At 32.4% G+C, this 18,897-nt stretch overlaps 1 pseudogene; it reads right to left on the bottom strand.

Moving 5' to 3' along the window:
* Positions 1–1,480: 1,480 nt before the first annotated feature.
* The window catches only part of LOC145089551 (protein phosphatase methylesterase 1-like), a 31,798-nt pseudogene continuing 14,381 nt past the window's right edge, over positions 1,481–18,897 (bottom strand).

Genomic DNA, 18,897 nt, shown 5'->3' with positions numbered 1-18,897 from the left:
CTAATTGTCCTTGCACAACCGAACAAACAAACATGACTATCAAAGATATAGTTATGTGAATTTCAGAAAAAAATACCCACCTGAACATTTGTAGAGTCTATATCTATTCGTAGTCGTCTGGTACTTCAGCAAACATGTATTACCTTTGAGGATGAAAAACATTAAGGTTGGATCCATGGAAACTAGAAATCAAATTTTCAACTTATGAGAGAAATTAAAAGGTAGAAATTGAAGCTTACCTACCTGTTGTAGCATCCACATAATACTCCCACATCCATTTCATATAACATTTTTTACACAACTTCATTTGACCACCATATGTACATATATTAAATTCTCAAAGCTCTGTTTTAATTTGCTTTTTAAATTGCATGAAACATTGAAACCCATGTTAAGCCTTTATATCATATAAAAATTAAATAACAGATTGTAGTTGAAACCCATGAAAAATGCTAATTCTTGAAAATTCATTACTCCAAACCTGTTTAGACTGATCATTACAACCACCTAGAATGCTCCACACAGCTCCAAAAGGTGGCAGCAAGCTCCACACAGCTCCAAAAGCATGGGAAAAAATTTGAGACCAACAAACACAACAACTAAGCAAAACACAGAGCAGGGGTAAAATGGTCAAAAAGGCAGAAAACACTTCAAAGTTCAAATAGCAACCGTAGCAGGTTAATGATGTAGCTATAAAATTAGCAATTAGATACCTAAGAAAGAAATCACAAGTTTCCCCAAGTTTCCCCTGTTCCAACAATTAATAAAATCAATAATTCACAAATTAGGTTAATGATATAGCTAATTTTTTATACTCACAAGAGAATAAGGGAATAAGTGATGCAATCGATTTCTACATGACAGAGTCAGAAAGAAGACCGGGTGTGTTGTTGTTCTTATAACATGCCTTGCTTCAGAACCCACACCATGTACTATCTCTGGTTCACTTTCCTGCAATATAAATCCAACATGAACAGATTATCAATAACAACTGATGATATGTAAGAATTTTATGAATGATATATAAGAAAAGTTATGATAAGGGAAAAGGAACTTGCACTCACTCTTTCATCATCATGTTCTACCTTGTCGCATCTCAAGCATCTCTCTCCCGAGCCAGTCAACTGAACTAGATAAATAATTCAAGCCGGTAACAACTCTGGAACTGCCAACTCCGCCATGTCCAAGGTTGGTAGAAGCCATTTAACACCTGATGAATAGCACAAAGGTGGCAACGACTGTTTCTTTAGTAACTTCCAGGAAGTTTTTTATAAATGTCAACCAAGGGTATAATGGACCAAACTTGAAATAAATTTATATTTATCCCTGACATGACGTTGAAGTTTTCAACCTCGAGTGTCAATACCAAGCATATCCCTGGAACTTTATGTTGTTGGATCGATGTATATCAGGAGCTGTAAAATCAAAAATAAAAAACATTAAATATGAGTAAATGCAAATTGTAACTTACCAATAGACATTAAATATGAGTAAATAAAAAATCAAGAACATCATCAACCAATAGTTTGATAAAAATAAATTCATCACGATTAGCAAGGCTTCTAGCAAGGCTAATTGCTCATTCACTATAATCTATTCCAGTGAGATCAGAGAACCTATTTATACTAACATCAAAAGTAATAAAGAATGATTTATCAATTATCATCGTACCAAAAGGAGGAATAAGTGTTATTATGTATAATACTATACCCCTGTTTAGCAAGCTCTTGAAGAAGTAGCCCATTGCCTGTTCCAACATCAAGAACACTCCATCTTGCTAAATCTTTATCCTCTTGACTAACAGACTCAGAGTCATCAATTTTATGTTGAATTTGTAAATGTCTTTGTGAAATGTCAGCACATAGTCCTTTTTTCCATGAAGCAACCATTTCCATGACATCTGCCCCAAACCTTTAGAAAGAATTTAAAAAGTCATACAAAAAAGCATCTTGTCAAAGAAGGTATATGTCATAGTCAATTAGATATGCATACCAAACTTCACCAGCATCCCCATGTTCACGAAAATTTGTCAATTCATGTGCATATGTTGCATCCCAGTAACTTTGATACCCCAGATGATTACCTTGGTTAAAGCTTTAATTTACTAAACCTTCAATTGGAACTAAAGAAGCATAGGGCACTACCCTTGCTGTTGTAATTGATGATTGGGACCCATTTTGCCTAGCAATAACAGATCACAGATGTGACCATTATTGCAACTAAATGAGCTTCAATTCCATTCCATATCTTCAATTCCAACTCTCAAACGCTAAATGGTAATTTTCTCCAGCACTAGCAACTTCAGGGTAAGATTGACAAGTTGATTTAGTTAATGAAGAATCATGATCTTGAAACTGAATTTCAACTAAACAACACATGGGTGTCTTCAAAGTCAAGATCAAGAACTAAAGACGATGGAATTTTCTAAAAAAGAAAAACATTAAGAACAAGAACAAAGGCAAAAGGATTGGATGTTTAAGAATCATAACCCTAATTTGTTTACTAATCACAGATAAAAATGCCCAGATTGGGAAGGAAAATAAACATGCAGGTTCCAAAAATCAAGAAACCCGAACAATTTATGAAGATCTTATAAAATCAAAGAGCTAAATCCAGATAAATTCTAACACTGAAAGAAGAACAAGAAAGGGGTTTGAAAGATTAAAGATGAAAAAACATGAAAGCAGAAATTATACTCTATGGAGGAGAGACTTACCTAAAGTCGCAGGAGAAGAAGTGTTTATGCAATCAGAGTAGTTTTAGGGTTTCCTTCGGTTACTCCCTTCATGTCTCCGACAATCTCCATCTATGGAGGAGAGAGATGAGAGAAAACACGGTGGAGGGGGAGAGACGAGAAGGTGGATGCAAGCGCTTTCCAGAACCAGAATCCAATGTTGGAGAAGATGCAGCAGATGCAAGCGCTGTTGTGGTGCGATGTTGGAATGGTGGAGTCCGAGAGAAAAAACAAATTATGATGGGTAGCTATCATTGTTGGTGATGTTCGATTCATCAGAAGCCCTAGTTCTTCGCTCAATCGTCTATTTTGTGAAAGAAGACATTACCATTGCAAATGCGTTATGTTTGATTAGGGTTTACACAGAGAAGGAAGTGAAAGTCGATCGCAGAGGAAGGGGTTGCAGAGAGAAGGAAGGGAGAGAATGAAATCGATTTGGCGGGTGTAGAGAGTACACAGGGAGGATGGCGGGTGTTCAAAATTTTGGGGGATTTCATTTTCCCTCGGACACGCGCGTTTCTTAAAAAAAATATAAAACGACATTCACAGATGACGCACAAGTGCCTTCCGTATTTTTAATATTTTTACATCAGACACTAATTTAAAGGCACTCAGTAATGCGCGACATAAATCCTTAAAATTTTTGAAGAGATGACACTTTTTTAATGTCACTCTCTAATGCGTAACATAAATCAAAGAGCGTCGTGTTTTGCGCGTCGTAAAAGGCTGTTTTTCTAGTAGTGAGGCGTGGAAACCTATTTGTTTCCATGTTGGAGGATAATACGGTATGTAAGAAGTGGGAAACGATTCATCAATGGAAGTGATTCGTAGAGTTGTAAGGGATGCTGAAGATGAAGAGCCAACATAAAGAAAAGTTGCTTCATTAAACTGGGCATGTTGTGTAGTGTAAATGTGATTATAAGCAGGATCTAAGTACCGGTATCCTTTGTAGTTTGTCTAGTACCAAATAAAGATGCATGGGGTTCTTCTTGGTGCTAATTTGTGAGGAGAATAATCTCTTAAATACGGAAAAACACGGCAGCCGGGAACTCGTATTAAATCATAATTCAGGGATGAAGAGAATAATTACTCAAACGATCTTTTATTGTCAAGGGGCTTGATGATAACTGTTTGATAACAAATAACATAGATGTGAAAGCCCCGACCTATAATTGGGCGGGAACATGTACATTAAAATACATTGCAAGGCCCGTTTCTATGACGTGGCGATGTTTACGTTCTGTCCTACGTTTTTGTTGTGGAGTGTAGAGACACGAAACACGGTGATAAGTCCCATTACTCACAAGTGTATGTTTGAAATGTTTATTAAGAAATTCCATACCACCATTACTTTGAAAAATTTTAACCTTTGAAGAGAACTGCGTCTATAGAAAGGTTTAAAAATTGTTGAGAATTAACAGGAAATCAGACTTGTGCTTGAGTGATTAGAACCACATGAACCTAGAGAAATCATACACAAAAGCAACATAATACATTTAACCCTCTGTAGAATGTATTGGTGATGGTCGCCATAAGTCGCAATGAATAAGTTCTAGGACATGTGAAGATCGTTTTTCATTTTCAATAAAAGGTAATCGTTTGCTTTTTAGGAGGTGACAAGAAGAACAAATTGTTGGTTTTTGTAATATAGAAGTAAGGGATAAATAACCCAATTTTTCTAATAAATAAACAATGTCAAAAGCTACATGTCCTAGTCTGCTATGCCAAACTTCAAAATAAGCACTAGTCCTTTTATTTTGTAATGCTGCTAAAAACGCCTTATTGCCTTGCTCAAGTATGTAATGTCCTGCTTCACATCTACTTCTGCAATAATTTCCTTGGTGATTTGATTCTGAATTGCAAAAAAAGTGTTAAATAGGATAACGTCTACTAGTAAGCCATGGATGATCTTGCTAATGGAAAGAAGGTTTTTAGTGATGTGAGGAACCACTAGAACATCTAATTGAAAGATCTAGGATACTCAAGAATCATATTATAGTGATATTGCAAATTAACATATGATATTAAAGGGTCACACTAACAACAACTTGATACAATTGATTATTATTAGAAATTGATTTTAATAAATATTCAATAAACTCTTATAGTTAAATTGGAATTATTTACTTTTAGGAAATAATAATTTTCATTACCAAGTAACATTACATAATTCATATGTTGTGAATTAATATGTCATGAACAAGATTTTGGACCATAAAGACTTTTTGTCTTTTACCGAAAGGTTAAGGTTTATATTTTATAAAAGAAAGTTCATAAGATTCATACTTTATAAACAAGTAAATCTAGTTTATTTATTTAAAGGGGTGCTAGTTTTTCTTTCTTGCTAAAATAGCAAGTTGAGAGGAAGGAGTCAAAGTATGGCCCCTTTGATTAGTTTATGCAAAAGTATACCTTACCTTTAAGGCATGGGATACAACTAGCTCTAGGGGACATAAGTGCTTAAATGGTTAAGGACATATGGACATGGTTTCATTTTTATGACTAGTAAGAAGGCTTTCGTTTTGAACTTGCAATCTTGCATGCTAAAATCTGAAACCTCTTAGTCTCACTCCATTCTCTCTAGTTTTGGGTTTAAACTGGAAGAATAATTGCTTATTTTTATGATCTCTTGAAGTTCATATTGGTTATCAACTTCATGCTTAAGAGATTAAGAGTTTTCTTACAAGACTAGCATCTTAAATCGATTTGACAAGTTGTTGGTGTCTCTAAATTTCATAATTCTTCATCAACTTCCAAGCCTCCCAAAAGGATCCAAAGAACTACAAAGGTTGTGATTTATTCATCTCTTCGTTGGTGCTTGTTTAAATCTTCCTACAACTTGCAAGATGATCATTGGTTGGTTATAAACTTGTTTTATGTTATTCAAAAATGATCAAGTCTTCTGTTACCAAATATCATGTTTATGAAACTAATTTTAGAATAAAAACCAAACAATTGGTATCAAGAGCCACCTCGCAAGTTTGGTTATATTTTTTTGATTTTTGGAAATCTTAGTTTTTGGAGATTATGGATAAGTTTGTTTTCTATAAAAACTAGTTCATACATATTTTCTATGACAACTTTTTAATTGTTATTTTATGTGACACGTGTTTCATGCATCTTTTGTCATTTAAATTTGTCTTAGAAAAAACAAAGGTGGTTTAATGTGTTATTTGAGATATATGATGTGCATAAACTAGCCAATAACCATTGTGTTTGTTGTGTTAGTTATTTTATAAAAATAGTTGTAATAATTTATTTATTCATATGGTATGCAATAAATTAAATAGATTAGTTCCCTTAGTTTATTTTTGTAAGTAATAGATTAATTTTTAGAATTAATTTAATTGTACAAAAATGTAAAAAGAAATGAAGTTGGAGCCATTTTTTGAAGAGCAAAGTGTAATTTTCGCAAGTATAAGGTGTGAAGGATTTTCATTGATAGTCTGCATAATGTTGTTAAATGTTGTTGTTGTTGCTGTTGGCAGATTTCTCAAAGGGTTGCTAAGCATTTGCGACACTTTCTGCAGAACTTCTTGACAGTGTTGCATATTGCTGAAATATTGTTTTAAAGAAGTTTTTCCAGACTTTTGCAATCAAGGGGTGTTTTCTCAAGTAGGAGCTTCTACAACAACATTACCAGAAGAGTTTTGGTCCCTTAAAATGTCACTTTAGGAATGGAGTTGACATTTTTTGTGTGGCGCACAAAAAATGTCATTAGTTGGTTATGTTTATGTATATATATTTTATGCATGTTTGTGTTGTTTATTTATGTAACTATTATGTATGTTTGATAAATTAGTTTTTCACATTCTAAAATAATTTTCAGACAAAATAAACATCACATGAAGTTTGGTTTTCAAAATTTATAATATGGATGTAAGAAGTTATTGTTTTAAAATAAAATCCTGTTTTTAAAAAAAACTTATTCACGTCAAATTTTCAAATACTAAAATATATGTTTTAAAATGGTGATTTTGTAACTTGTATAAACTCCAAATATATAAATAATAAAATGAAATTTTACTAAAGATATAAAATTTTCAAATGCACTCAAACTTTATACCGGTTATTAAAATTGAATCCTAGCGAATTATATAAAAACTAATTTTTTATATAGAAACTTTAAAACGTTATTTTCTTTTGAAAATCGGTACCATGTTTGATTGTATTCATGTAATAACCATGATATCATATGTTTTTAAAACTAGAAGTATAAAACGTATAAAAGACCCTTTTACAAACATCAAATCCATGCAATCCTTTTTGAAGATCACTCGCACATCTCTTGTATGCACTAGTGGGATAACGTATACCTAACCGTTTAGTGTTATATTTAGATGGTTAGGGTGTCTTTGCGATTTCTATAACCAAGTTATAGGCGGATTACACATGTTTTTCAAATTGGATGATTTGATTAGAATTCTTTTGTGATAAAGGATACCTAAGCAAAAGAGTTCCGAGGCAAAAGATCGGATTAAACATTTCTAAATAAATTTGTTATTAGCGATCCCATAAATCTAGGAATTAGATAGTAAAATATAGTTGATAATCGATATCTACCGAGTTGAATTCAAATGGATGAGATAAATGATACCTAACCATTTATTTGTTTTGCAACTTGGATTCCGGCATAGATAATTAATGTTTTTGTCTTAAGAGAGAATATTTAATTACCATGAATTGTCATTTTCTTTAATGATTTAATGAAACAATAACATTCAATAGATACAACTTGAATGAATGAGTTCATGTCTTAAGACACAATCTCGTAAGAGATATGAAATTGTATGCACTTAAAGATCCTAGTCCCAAACTATTTTCCTTAAGCAATCAGCCTGAACATGATACATAGTAAAAGCATCACTATCATGTTAAAGATGTTTATAACATCAAACTAGGAAAGGTCCAAGGCTAAGAGAATCACCTTGTGTGATCTAGGAGGCCAATGTTTTATGGACTGAAAACCCTTATTCCCAAGAAATCCAATAAGGCCCACATAGATATATCTTGTTTCTTTTGTGAAGAAACTTGAAACTAGAAGAGGATTTGCTCCTCTTATCTGGAAATAAAGTCTTGAAGAAACTAGTACTCCAGGTATCTACTAGATAGAACTCATACTTTTCATATAACACTTAGGTACTTGGTGCTTAAGTGCTAATATAATATTTTTATTGTCTTACAAATATTTACTAAAGAGTAACAAACTTAGCATAATCAAGTTGGAACTACACTTTCGTAGTTTAGTTTATTAATTATGCTAATAACATAATTCACTTGTATTATGAAACTGAAGGGTCTTAGTATACTACAACATCCTATGGTGCACATACAACCATAAATACCTTGGATCTATGTTTTCACTAATTATACATTCAAATTTTTTCCAAGGCATTAAACCTATAACTAGCATGCATTCGCATATACCATATAAGATACTAGTTAGGGTAACATACCTTTTGTGTTGTAGTTTGATGTCATGGAGCTTAAGAGCCGAGTGCCTCAAGTGTGAAACCTCATATGGTTCACACAACACCAACAAAAACTTGGAATAATTTGAGAGAAAAGTCCTAATGCTCAAATCGGTTAGCCCTCTCATATGAACCCCTTAGGTGCGATTTCTTAAGCCATGGGGTCCCTATATGTTGTGCCTATTAGGGTTACACTATGTAACTCATGTCTTTCCATATTCTTCATGCTCCATGGGTTAAAACCTCCATGGAGTATCCATGAGTTACTCCATGGGTTTAGCCCAACATGAAGAACTACGGATCATAAGCCCACATATATAAGAATAAATGATTTACACAATCAATCCCCATATATTTAATTAGTCTCCTTTTGATCACAAAATTAATTCCAAATTAATTCTTGATCAATACTAATTAAATAATATGATTTCATATTAATATACTAGAACTTATAATATATTAACAAATCATAAATATCCTTTTCTCACAAAGTCTATCCAAATTGTTTTGATGCCATGCAACCCAAATAGACCATGCCAAATCGGGTCAAGTACATACCAATTATAGTTATGGACTTAGACACTAATCCAATAGTCTCCCACTTGGATAAGTCTAAAATTATTATTGCGTATGACTCCAAAACCCGACTAGCAATCGTAGCTCTTAAATCCACTGTCGAACTCTGAACAAATCAATGACACATATATTAGATAAGGGATCATATATTCCTCCATTATAGATAGCATATGGACTAGGACATGGATTATAATCATTCTATATGTCCATTTGTTTTTTCCCGATTACCGATTTATGACGACTGACTAATTGAACAAATCAAATTAGTCCAGGCTTGGCCAAGCACTTAGGGGTGTTATCACTAAATCATCGAGGGTCCCACAAATATCGCTTTTATCCCTCCAAGGGTAAAAGGAATGGATAAACTTCAACTCATATGCTTGTTCTACTACTTGTTGAATCATACACAAAGGCAGGTTTTATAACATCGAGTTACCAATGCATTTTCGTACAATCAATTTATAACCAACTCATAGTCAACAACTCATATCTCTAGGTTTGAAGAATATAAGATATTATCATATCACGGTCACTCGAGATAAAATCCATGAAGTGATACAAGTGAGTGTGGGTTTAATCCAATACTCAGAATTTATGAGCACTCATGAATATTGTAGCAACTCTTGCTATCTCCAAGACCTTAGACATCTACAAGCGAACTTCATGACAGTCTTAAATCATACCTACTTCCAACATATGACCGATTGTGGATTGTTTGAATAACTTAGTCATTCAGGAAGAATGACCTAGTTATTCTGGAAGTCAAAACATGCGAAGTGAAACACAAGAATAATACTAATTCAGTATGGCCCCAAGCAGCTTTGAGAGTAAATAGAACGCCTTTTGTTTAAACAACATATCGATTACTCAATATTCATTGTTTCAAATTTATCAACTGAATACTTGAATTAAAACAATAGTTATCCCATGCTCCAAGCATGTACACTATGTTTTCTAAACAATAGTTATCCCATACACCAAGTATGCACACTAGGTTTTTCCAAACATTAGTTATCCCATACACCAAATATGCACACTAAGTTTGTCTATGATCTTTACTTTGTGAAATAGATTGATTGAACATAATTTCAATGATTCTCATTTCATAGTCCCAAATCCTTATCGTAAATGTAAGAATTCAAAATTCCTACCATTTATCGAAATCTGTTATATTCTAAACTTATATGCATTACACCTCTTGTAATGACTATGCACAAAGTCACAAAGACTTGTCCACAAACATTACAGAGTATTCCAATGGAGATCATTCCATGGAAAAGAAGTCTTAATTTCAAAGTACAATGCTTTGAACATCCTTCTTGCATTAAGTTTCCTAATCTTACACAGATCTGATGAATAACTTCCACCTATGGGAACATTTCCACATTCTCATTTTTACTATTACTTCTGAACAAGAGTTTCCTATTTTTAGAATATGTCAATATGGTCCTCTCCAAACATTTACACCTTACTTCCAACTATCCCTGAGAAACCAATCTTTGGTTAACCTTAGATTATCCTCAACAATTGCTTAATCACTTTAGTCATATCCAGTTCTGGTACTTTTTCCCTCTTGATGCCACAGGCATTTGGAAGAATTTAGAACAGATGAATATTATAACACACGCAATCGATCCTATATCTGAACCATATGGGACAGAATTCATGATGTCTCACATAAAGACATGATATTATACCAGTCTTTTGCTATAATATTTCTATTTCTATTTGCCATGTTCTCATAATTCAGATTATGAAAATGGATGCAATAATCATAATCGAATTTTAGAACGCAAATAATGTTCCCATATATAGAATTTCCTTATGTTGAACCATTCCAACATAACATTCAGATACACACACACAAACATATATATATATATACATATATATATATATATATGTGTATATATATATATATATATATATATATATATACTTGACTAAATTTGATTAAAATCTCATGATCTAAGCTTTTAGGTTTGAAATGAAGTATAATTTCATCTCCCTTAATTATAGCAAAACAACTTTTTCCCAATTGAAACTTTTGTTTTTTATAATTAACATTGCTAACTTGCAACAGTTACCATAATTATCCTGCTCTCACTAACATGATGATTATTAGTATAACACTTATGCTCCCACTAGCTTTGACATGTACTAAGAAATCAGCTGGACTTCAAGAAATCAATACTTTATTGGCTTTCTTACCAAAGTTGAGATTTCTGATACGAGATGCTTTGATAAAACTTTATCAAAATCATACACCTTTCCTAAGATAGCACACATGTGTATCTAAACAATTTCAGAACTATGAAAAGGGATGCCGTAATCATAATCTCAATTGTTTAGACCTTTTCCATTTCTCACAAGTCCATGTTAGTGTGCCGGTTAACCACACACGCTCCACTAACGACTTTGAGAATGCAAATATCATAATTTCTATCTACTTAAAATCTACTTAGTGAAAGCATTTCCTCACCATCATTTTCATGAATTGTAGAGAAACCTTATGACACTTAGATTTTGTGGTGTATGTGTTCCCATCCATGTGAATTTGGAATAACCACAAGGGGAGGTTAGTGACAAATCCAAACTCACATGGAGCGAACTTGTGCAATCTTAAGTTCTTGCCACCTGGCAGCACAAGGGTCTGTCATTGCTTCCAAGTAGTTGTCTAAACAATGAGAACTTGTAGAACTCAGATGTATAGTCAACTTTAACTGGAATGGACACATAAATAATAGTATGTCAACACGATAGGTTACACACCTCAAGTCGTGCGCTAGTGCTAAATTACAGTTTTTATTCTTGATTAGTTCTTGAAACTTTTTCAAGATCTTTAAGACTCCTACTAACCTCTTGACATATAAGATTCTCTTTTCAAGAACCATTCCTTGACAAAACAAATATTCAAGAGTCAGTGCAGATTCTTATCAAGACAAACACTTAACACAATTGGCCTTAGTTGGTCTTTGTTTTATCCAAAACATCATAGCTTACCAACTTCAAATGTTCAAGAGTAAGAAAAACGTTTTACTCTACATTAGACAAGTGTTATAAACCTTCTTAAGATTATGTCACTCAAGTTACAATCTTGTAGTATTACTCCAAGACTCAATTTTGGAACGAAGTATGATTCATCTTTTGATTTAACCAACTCAACAATTCACGATTCCTCTTCTTAGTCAAACAAATGTAGTAAGATGATCAACTGTGATATTGTTTCATAATCACTAAGATAATCATAAAACAAGATACTAAAGTACTCTCCTATCTTTTCAGATTTGAGAAACTATTATCTTTCTGCCTAATTTGATTCTTCTTATTCGTTCTGCCTTACATTGAAACTTTTCCAATGATTCAGAATTATACTTAAACTTCTAAGTATAACCATATTTACTAACTTTAGTAAATCAAGACGAATAGTCTTGTCGTTCTCTGTGGTGGACCTGACCAGTGCATAATCAATTGTACCTGATCCTATAGTCCGTCACTTAACTCACATACATGCGAACAAGGAATTAGTCTTAATTTCCCAAAGATGAAAATTCACATTCATCATACAATACAAGTTGCATGATTCCAAGTTTCTATCCAACTGAAACTTGGGTGATGAGAATATTTCCTTATTTGGCAAATTATGACACTACCACAAATGAAAGAATCAAATCCACTTTCCAATATTGCTATTAATGGAATCATATAAGCAACAATTTATCACAAATGCCATTGTAAGGATACTTCAAATAAATAAAATCAAAACCCTTTTTTTTCTTTTTTTTAAACTTACGAAAAAACTTATCCTTACAATGCAAATGCATCTGAAAACATCTATTCCTAAGCAATCTATCACAAGTCTTAAGCAACAGCTTAAAATACTGATCAACGAACCATGCGATCGAAATCAATCTTCACGATCAGAATCAACATATACTTCCTTTAAGCTTCCTTTTTTTTCCTTTGATTCTTAAAACATCAACATGTGACCTAGTCATATCATGTAATAAGAATCTCCAAAGAGGATCTTAATAGAGTTAGATAGTGGACTTACCTAAAGTAGAGTCAAACTTTTTGACTTGACCAACCTTATGATCTTTTAAGTAAATAGGGCAGCTTCACAACCAATGCCCCTCCTTTGGCAATAGAAACATATGGACTCATTGGGAATGGTACATGGGACTATCTCAGACTTACCCTTTCTCTTTACCATTTGGTCAACCGAGTTGACTATGGCCGATCCCTTTCCATTGGGAAGAGAAAGCTTTTCTGGATATCCAATGTTACCATTGTTAGAGTCCATGGAAGTTTGGGAAGTTGATCTTCTAATCATATTTGCTTGACCAATGCTCCAAATCATTGCTGATTCAGCAGCACAAGCAAATAGATAAGATCATTAAAGGTCATGTCATAGTCTGTTACATAGTAGTCCTAAAGGAAAATCACTATGTGACTTAGAAAGTGATTGAAGAACAACCAACTTTCTCAAGACTTTGACACCTAAATTTCTCGGCTTGTAAATATGTGACTTCATCTCCAAGATGTGAGCACACATAGACCTTGCTTACCAATAGGGCTTGAGTAACATTGAACTTATGGGTTAGGGAGAACAATTGGAGGAGGTGGAGGAAGATAAGCATGATTTCCATGAGATTTTAGAAGGTCATAGTTGTCTGAAGTAGACATCTACAATGAGAGAAATTCAAGTAATTTGATTTAAGTTCCTTAATATAACACCCAATATAAAATATTAAGGCTAAGACCCAACACAATATTTTATAACTTGGAAGAGGGTTGCCATAATCCAAGCTATAAAATATTTGAAGGTAGGCGAATGATGATTCACCAGTTTTCACCATGAAAAATGAAATAATTTATTAGGTTTTAATTGGATTTGAAACTCCTAGATCTTTTGAGATTCATTGAACTTTTCAATGACATGTTTCAATCTCGATTGTTCCCTCTCAAGTTTTGTGATTGGGATGTCGAGGATCACAAAACAACGTGTGAATAACCATGCAAATTTACTTGGTAGCCTTAATATTTATCACTTAATCGATGTGTCGGTTAACTACACGCGCTCCACCGATCCTATGATAAACATGAAGTTACCATTTGCCTACCTTGTTAAATCCAGGTTAGTGTGTCGGTTAACCACACACGCTCCACTAACGATATAAGCAAAGTGCAAAGTGTAATTTCATGGGTTAGCACCAAATTCACATTTTCCAAAAGTAACTAAGATTGGGAATTGATAAAAGGTTTAGTTACTTTATATTTATCATTATACTTATAATGAAGGGAGAATTATAGTCCTTGTCCTACTCGTTTGGCTAACGACCCTCCACCAGTCAAGGAAGCGGTGGGTGAGAGTGGACACCCATTAAACTGCCATTTTATACGCAGTAACCTTATACCTCGCTTAAAGATCGGCTTCGTGAATGAGGCCTACTAACGGAAAGACTGACTTTGTTCTTATACATATATATATATATATATATATATATATATATATATATATATAATTAACTTATAATACTATAAAGTATAAGGGTTGAATTTTAGCTTTTAAAATTCTAAGGTTTTAGCATGGAATTAAAGTATTCATGAGGGAAACTTTACAAATTCCAAAACTTGAGGGCATGTTTTGAACAATTCAAAAATCTTTTCAATTCCATAACTTATGTGTTTAAAGCAGTTTTAATGACACCCCTTCAAGTTCCATAACTTGAGGACAAGTTATGGAAGACTTTAAAACATTTAAAAATAAGACTCTTTATTTTCATAACTTATGGAAATCTTACGAGTTTTAAGAATCATAATTGTGACTTTTCATATAGCTTGAGGACAAGTTACAAAAACACATTTTATGAATAACTTTTAGATCAATTTGGATTGAAAACACATTATCACATAATTTTTCTATTAATCTAAGCAAACTCATAAAAACAAGATAATTCATATCAAACAATTTTCATGTAATTAGCCTAACCATTAAACTAATACAAAACATGAATCTATTGACAATGATCTTTTGAATTGGATTAGAATAAACATTACCACATCAAAAACAAGTTTATAGGTTCAAAAGCAGTTTAGGGTACTGATTCTAGTCCAATTCCTTCCTTAAAAGTTGAAAATATGCTGTTAGGGCTCCTACTCGTCAATTGTACGAACCTACTCGACGAGTAGGATTAATTTCTTCATGGACTCGGCGAGTCCATCAGTGGACTCGGCGAGACCAGTGCCCAGAAAGCCAGAATTTTCGATTTTTAAGCTATTTTAGCAAGTATAACTTGAAAATAAGTGTTGGCTCTGATACTGTTGAAGGGTTTTAGTATACTAGAACATCATATGGTGCACATACAACCCTAAATACCTTGGATCTATGTTTTCACTAATTATACATGCAAATGGTTTTCAAGTCATTAAACCTATAAGTATCATGCAATCTCATATACCAAATAAGATACTAGTTAGAGTAACAACAACTTGGAATAACTTGAGAGAAAAGTCCTAATGCTCAAATCGGTTAGCCCTCTCATATGAACCCCTTAGGTGTGATTTCTTGAGCCATGGGTCCTTATATATTGTGGCTATTAGGGTTACACTATGTAACTCATGTCTTTCCATATTCTTCATTCTCCATGGGTTAAAACCTCCATGGAGTATCCATGGGTTCCTCCATGGGTTTAGCCCAACATGAAGAACTATGGATCATAAGCCCACTATATATGAATGAATGATTTACACAATCAATCTCCATATATTTAATTAGTCTCCTTTTGATCACAAAATTAATACCAAATTAAATCTTGATCAATACTAATTAAATAATATGATTTCATATTAATATGTTAGAATTAACAAATTATAAATATCCTTTTCTCACAAAGTCTATCCAAATTGTTCAGATGTCATGCAACCCAAATGGACCATGCCAAATCGGGTTAAGTACATACCAATTATAGTTATGGACTTAGACACTAATCAACAGAAGTAATATTTGTTTTGAAACAATGTATGTTTTAATCTAGATTGCCTAATTATATGTCTCAGTTTAATTTATGAGTGATTGACTATTTACTTAAATATTTTTTCATAATGATCACCTTGATATTCAGAAATTATTAAAATTTTGTGTATGATACTAGATCTCTTAATAAGAGTTATAAATTAAATATCAATGTTTTATAAATAACAAGTTCTATATGCAAAATATTTTGACTTAAACATGTTTTAAATCAAACTCATCTTTGGCATTGTTATCTTTATTATATAAATGACATTCACATATTCCAACTTTAAGAAAGGGATCCTTGAAGGTAAATAATTTAGTTTATTTGACATATGTAAATCTTATTTATATATAAAAGATTCTTAATGATATGTTCATTATGTAGTAGAGAAAATAATTATTAATAAATTATACACAATGACGTATGACTTCCTTTCTAATGAATGTGTAAGATTTATCATAAGATACCAAATCAACTTTATTAACAACTATAGTATTTATGAATTAACACAAATAACGCTATCAATTGTACCTTGAGTACACATACCAGCTAAGAAGTAGATGTAACATTTCCTTCATAAGATTTTGTATGGAAAGGCTACATCCCCATCTTACTTAAATGTTTTTTTGAATTTAAAGCGTATGTTGGACTAAAGCTTTTAAACCTCTACGAAATAGTTATTTGTATATAATACTCTAAATGTGGATTAGATTATTATATGAAAACCCAACAAAAGTAAATTATCTTATTCCCTTGATAGCTGAGTAAGTAGAAAGCAAGTTTCTAATGACAAAGCAAGTGGAAGGTACATGGAACTTGAAGCAACTCAAGAACCATAAGCTGATGTAGTTACATTTGGCATTAGTTTTAACAAGGGATTGTTAAAATTGAATAATAGCTATTCACAATCACAATTTATTCACTTTAGTGGTAAAAAGCATCTATGACTTGAGGAATGTGGAATCTCTCATTGATGAACTTTTATTGATGGTTTCTAGAAAATCCATCAAATACCAATATGCTATTTCAAATTTTGAATATGGTTAATGACGTGGAGTCATGAACATGAGATGTAATCCATGTATGATATTCAAGTGTGGTCTTGATTGAACTTTCTCTCTATAGCAAGGCTAGATGGAGTAACTTATTCTTCTAGAAAGAATACATACATGGATAACTATACCCATTTAAAGAAAGACTTGTTATAAAAGGATTTTCTCATACTCATGTCATCAACTATGGTTCATATCATACTCACGAATTTGACTATGACGAAGCCGTTTTGACAAGTACCTTTGATTGGATCAACAAGGATATTATTTACTATAAATTCATATTCTTAATATAAAATATAGCAAATGGATTTCAAGAAAGACCGCTTTTCTTAATAGACATCTAATAGAAGATATCTATATAGATTAGCTTGGAGGTTTTCTTAATCCATATTAACAAAATGTGTAAAGCTTGAGATCCACCTGTGGATATTAAGCAAAGATCTCAATGTTGCAATTATTCTTTAAATTTAAAACCACAAGGTATGCTTTTACATCAAAATAAATAAAGCATGTGTGTTTACTAAGAACTAGTGGGAACATATTAATATTCCTAATCTTGTATGAGTGAGACACTCTTAATCCTGAGAAATTACATTGTAACCATGCCAAGCCTTTTCACCTTGACTCGGAATGTGTTTCCAAAATAAAAGACTTAAGAACAAGATACATTCTTTGAATATAAAATCTATAAAGATAGATAAAAATCAATGTTAAAAGCTTTATATCTTTATGCAAATATGTATAATATCTTGAAAGGGATCAAGACACAAAATTCCTTTGGAGGAGTCTTGGCATCATCACATGGAATTAAGTTTGAGCCATCCTTAAAAGGACCTAACTCATAAGTTTAAACTAGTTGAAATGATTTATATTTGATTTGCTTAGCCAATGAATCCATCATTTATGTCGTATTATGCATAAGACTTGGTATATGATCATGTTATGAGCATATTACAATATACCAACTAAATACATGGTTAGATCACCAAATGACTATAAGAACATTCTAAGAGTACTTTAGAAGAACTAAAAGAATGTATATGAGACAATTAGATTAGAATAAAATCCTCATGTAAAGAGCTAGATAAGATTCTGATTTCTAAAACATATGGGCATTTATGAATTATAATTGGATTATTACTTCATTGTGTGACGAAGAGTAAGTTTTGTTGGAATAAGGTTCAACCAAAACAAAATGACACAATATAATACAAAATAAGAATACACTACATTATAAGTTGAAATCTAATATGATTGGATGAATGAGTTCATTGAAAAACTATGTTGATTTATGCCATTCAAGGACCACATAGAAATCTTAGTGACCTCGAGAGTATACTCAATCGAGCTAAAAGACTCTATGTTATGAAAGAACACCAATAATATACTTCAATATATTTAACTATGCCTAGAGTAAAGTCAAATATGGAGATGATTGTATTTGTAGAATTCACACAACTTAAGTTTAGTTGAACCCATTAATAAATTCTTTATTTTGAGCTAAGTATGAATGGTCACACTTGAGCTATATGACTTTATTATTCTAGAAATGGGATTTTTATTTGGATTTAGTACTTGGATATTGCAACATTGTAAAAACAACTATTATATAATGTTTGGATATACTGGGAAATAATCATAACATCAATACTTGTTGTGTTCTATATTAACATGTTTAATCCATGAATAATGGTATTATACTAAAAGTTCATAGTTGATTATAATTGTGGGAGCAATTATGAAGTAAGACTAATATGAATTGGATTGGTTGACTTTTACCAGATGAAGGTAGGCAAGTGGTTGTAACCAAGTTTCATAGGTAATTGTTAGAGAACTGGTATTTAACAGACCTGTATCAAGATCATCTCAGGATCACTATTATGAATGAAACTTGATAAAAAGGTACTATCTTTATATCCTTAGCACCCAAGATACATAGTGGGACTTAAGTGTAGGGAATAGTGTGATTTGATCTAGTCCAACACTGGTCCTTAGTCGAGCAGTTATAAAAGCCATTTTCAGGTATGGTATGAAGTATGCAA

Source organism: Lactuca serriola, chromosome 2 (genome assembly GCF_051521515.1).
Source record: "Lactuca serriola cultivar US96UC23 chromosome 2, Lser_US96UC23_V15, whole genome shotgun sequence".
Taxonomy (NCBI): domain Eukaryota; kingdom Viridiplantae; phylum Streptophyta; class Magnoliopsida; order Asterales; family Asteraceae; genus Lactuca; species Lactuca serriola.
This window is presented reverse-complemented; position numbering and strand designations above follow the sequence as displayed.